This window comes from Alosa alosa, chromosome 3 (assembly GCF_017589495.1).
Source record: "Alosa alosa isolate M-15738 ecotype Scorff River chromosome 3, AALO_Geno_1.1, whole genome shotgun sequence".
Classification (NCBI taxonomy): domain Eukaryota; kingdom Metazoa; phylum Chordata; class Actinopteri; order Clupeiformes; family Clupeidae; genus Alosa; species Alosa alosa.
Genome location: NC_063191.1, coordinates 6,029,784 through 6,034,783, shown reverse-complemented (window position 1 = coordinate 6,034,783; position 5,000 = coordinate 6,029,784).

Below are 5,000 nucleotides of genomic sequence, written 5' to 3'. Positions count from 1 at the left end.
ATAGACTCACTCACGTTGATGCCCAGCAGATCCTTACTGGAAGGAAAAGCAGCGGGATGCAAAAGTAGGTCGCTCAAAAAAAAAAAAAAATACACACACACACACAGCACACTCAAAGACTGACATACACACACACACTCACACACACACACAGCACACTCAAAGACTGACACACACACACACACACACACAGCACACTCAAAGACTGACATACACACACACACTCACACACACACACACAGCACACTCAAAGACTGACATACACACACACACACAGCACACTCAAAGACTGACATACACACACACACACACATACACACACACACACACAATCTCAAAGACAACTCTTTCAAGTGTGCATGGAGTCACTCAACCCCCCCCACACACACACACATACACACATGTCCAGATCCATATGTGTATAGTATGTGTGTGTGTTGGTTCTCTGGAGTGTCACATGTGATAACGGCAGTCCTCCTCAGAGCACAGATGACATCCTTGACTCCTCAGCTCTCTCCTTTCATGTGCTCGCCTTGTTTTCCACTGCGTATTAATAGGGCTTGCAGGCTTTTATCCCAGTTGTAGATCTTCCATGGAGAGAAAGCTCTCACAACACGCACACACACACTCACACACACACACACACACACACACACACACACACACACACACACACACACACACACACACACACACACACACACACACACACACACACAGAAGCACAGCCATTTATATGCACCGCATCCAGACTCACATAAATGTGATTTATATGCATGCCCTCAGAGTGAATGTATCTAATCGCGTATTTACAACTGCTCACTAAATGAACTCCGCAAACGACAGGAGAATTCATTTCAAATGTATTCTACACTTCTGACACACACACACACACACACACACACACACACAGAGAATACATGTGCTTAGATGAATAATGACATACACACTCGAGCCTCCACACACTGTGTACTCTGCAGCGTTGTGAATAGTTTGTTGTTTGCCTGTTTCTCTCATACGTTGTTCCATGCTGTTGTGAATAGTTTGTTGTTTGCCTGTTTATTTCATATGTTGATTGCATGTTGTTTTCAGAATGTTCTTGCTCTGGCTCTTAATGGTTTACTATCATCAGTGTCATGTTGGGTTCAAATCACACATACTGCCTCCGAGATAATCCGTCTCCCCACACCCAGCGTATCAGACATGAACGACACAGCCATTACATGCCTAGCACGCAAAATAGTAGCTGACACAGACCATCCCCTGAACCAATTTTTCACACCACTCCCATCAGGCCACAGATAGATAGCACTGAACTGGCCAAGAGGCATTTTCAAAAAAGTTTAGTTCCCACCGTGCTAAACAAGCTTTAATGCTGAGCCCATCACCTCAGTATTACTTTGTAGACCTGTGTCTTCACATTGATGTGTCTACAGCACTGTGTGTGGGTGTCTTAATGTATTTTTGTGTTGAAGGATGAGATTAGGTTACAGTTCACTCACTAACTGCCTTTCTGATTTAAAGACATGGATGCAAGATAACCTTCTAAAACTCAACACAGATAAAACCGAAAATCCTTTTCAACAGCCCCAAACCTCAGCTGTCCAAATCTCATAGTCTCAGTCTGAACATTGATGGTACAATTGTCAAATCCGCTCCTGTTGTCAGAAACCTTGGCATACTGCTTGACTCCTCACTCAGTTGCGACCCCCACATTAAATCCCTCCTCACTAAAACTGCATTCTTTCACCTCTGGAACATTGCCCGCCTTCCTTTCTACCACTGATGCACAAACCCTGGTTCACTCCTTCATTACATCCCGCCTAGACTACTGCAACTCCCTATTCATTGGCCTCCCCACTAAATCACTTCAAAGACTACAATATATTCAGATCTCTGCAGCCAGACTAATCACTCATACCAAGGGATCTGCTCACATCACCCCTATTCTTTCTCAGCTTCACTGGTTACCGGTTCTGTCCCGAATCAAATTCAAAGTTCTACTACTCACTTTCAAAGCCCTCCATGACCTTGCTCCTCCTTACGACTGTGACCTTCTGATCTCTTACACTCCTTCCTAATCCCTCAGATCCTCTAATCAAAACCTCCTCTCTGTCCCCCGCACCAGACTCTATACACTAGGTGGCAGGTCTTTCAGCGCCATGGCCCCTAAGCTCTGGGATTCCCTCCCTCAATCCCTCCGTGACTGTCCCTCCTTTCCTTTCTTCAGAGCTCATCTCAAGACCTTTCTGTTTCAGGAACACTGTTCACCTTCCACCACCGCTTGACTCATCGCAAATGCCCTTTTTTTTGACTGTCTGTTTGTTTTTGTGTTGTCTTGCTTGCTTTGTTTGTAAAGTGACCTTGAGTCTGAGAAAGGCGCTACATAAATAAAACGTATTATTATTACTTGTTTTATGTCATATGCTGTATGTGCTGTGTGGATGAGATATATGTCACATAGGTGGATCGGATAAACTGTATGTAAGCGGATAATGGACGACACGGCGTTCAGTTCACAGAAATAAATACACGGTTGAGGTGGAAAAACGGCCCCCGACACGCAGCGGAGTTGCGTTTACACCTCGGAAGTGCATTTATGGAGCCCATTTTCCCGCTTATTCCACTGCTGCCACTAGTGTTGTGTTCATTTCAGGAATGAAAACTCCTCACCTTTCGGCGAAATTCGCCGTTTTAAATCCAAAATAGGGGACTTACGTGGTTCGCGCAGATCCGATGAGAAAATATTGTGGGGGGGGGGGGGGGGGGGGTATGGGGTTACAACTGAGTTTACAAATCACGCGCAGACGCGAACGCATCTTGATGCGTTGTAAGACAAGAGCCCAATTAAAAAAACTTGTCTGATCCAGCAACGATTATGTGAATGCAGCCCTATGCATTTAGCCTATTTAAACAGCGGAAGCTAAATTTTGCCGCGGATGCAACGCGAACAGAATGCTTGCGCTGGAATAGCCTCCCTGTCTGTGTAACTACAGATGTGTCTGAAATGTCAGCTGGAATGTGAGCCCGGCGAGGAGAGATGCTTATTGATGTCACAGGTGGGCTAGTTGAAACGTTCAACTTCTGTCAGAAAAAGACGTTGAGATTGGTGTAGCAACGTAGCATAGGCTGTTGTTAAATTTAGCGATATTGAACAGAAATATAGACATAACAAGTTCATTTGATGAAGAATACGTGCAGTTTGAGCCATCTAGATGGTAAAGGTGAAGCAAATAGGCATACTTTTTCAGTATAGCAAAGGCTAATGTGAATAACTAAATAGTTGATTTAAATGCTCCTAAACTGGGCTGGTGCGTTTTGTCGAGTTCAGAGACAAAAACAGTGTTTGACATGGAAATAAGTATTTTTGTGTAAAAATTAGTCATTTTGTAGTTTGTTTTCTTCATAAATCTCTGGTTTTAGACAACTTCATACTCCATGGAAGCTATGCACTATTGGCAACAATGTCACTCGCGCCTGTTTTGCTATGAAACGGCCATTTCCCACTTTGGTCATTTCCTGTTTAAAACGTTTGGTTTTAAACGTTTTAAAACTGTCTTGTTTGTACTACTTCTTTCCGCCACATATCAACAAATGTATCACCTTGCAGGACCGTTACTAGTTCTAAATGGATGGTTGCTATGGCCAAAGGCCAGTCGTTAGTTCCATCACTCCCGTTGTCAAGCAGACATATCTCAGGATTCTGATACTCTGATATTTTTTGATGAAACATCGCTGTTATACTAGCTGAAATCCACCTCAGTCATATGCTAAATGTTGCTATGTTCTGAACGTCTGTATTTTACAACTTGGATGCCATGTGACAGATCATTTAAACTTCACAACAAGTTCGGCGAATTGATATACAAGTGTGATACGGCCAAAAAATTGAATATATTTCATAGGTGTGAATTTGACTGACATCCTCAAGACCCAATCACAGACCTTGATCTTTCCTTTTTGCAAAAACTGTAATACACGTTCTAAAGAATGCAGAACTTGTCTTGTGTAGGTTTGGGTTCTTTTGTATTGTGTTGTGTTGTATTGTCTCACGCTGTGCTGTGCTGTTCTATATTAGATAGTGTTGTGTTGTGTTGTGTTGTGTTGTGTTGTGTTACACTGTGCTGTGCTATTCTATATTACGCAGTGTTCTGTCAGATGTGTTGTTGGATGTAACAGGAAAGTGTGTGTGGCTCTGGTGTTTTGTGTAAGTGGTAGCTACTGTAGCAGCTGATTACATAGGATTGCAACACATGTGTCTTAGCTGACTTAACACTTCAAACGCTGGTGTGACTGTGTGTGTGTGTGTGTGTGTGTGTGTGTGTGTGTGCATATGTATGCATTTGTATGCATTGCGTGTATGTGTATGTGTATGTGTGCATATGTGTGCGCATGCATGTGCAGGTGCCTGTGTGTGTGTGTGTGTGAAAGAGAGAGAGAGAGAGAGATCATAGGGGCTGTGTTCTAGGCCTCCAGGTCTTGGATCAGTGATTCTGAGTCAGAGCAAAGATAACGTCCAGTCTGCCACAGTGCTTTACATTACGAACTGTACAACACACACTTCTAACATTTTTGATCATTCATTACCTATTTCCATATAATGAGACATTTCAAGCGCATGCTATAATACATGAATAGATGCTTTACACTCCTGTGTGGTAAGTAATTAGAATGGTTTGTAATGTATCAATACTTACCGTAAGTTGTAAATTCAATTGTGATATTGCTAGGGCAATAATCAACTTTAATGTGTGTTCACCACAGTCACATTAATGTCTGAATGCCTTGTGAGTTGACTGTCACTCTGTACATTTTGGGACAAGATGGTCAATTTGAAGCAGACTGTATGCACTAAAAGTGCTATTACACAGGTGTGGTTAAATGTAGGCATGGGCTTTCTAACCACACTTCTTGGCCCCTCCCTACCTGCCCTTCCTTTGCTCAGCCCAGCCTATCAGCAGTCATGAATTTGACTGACATCCTCAAGACCCAATCACAGA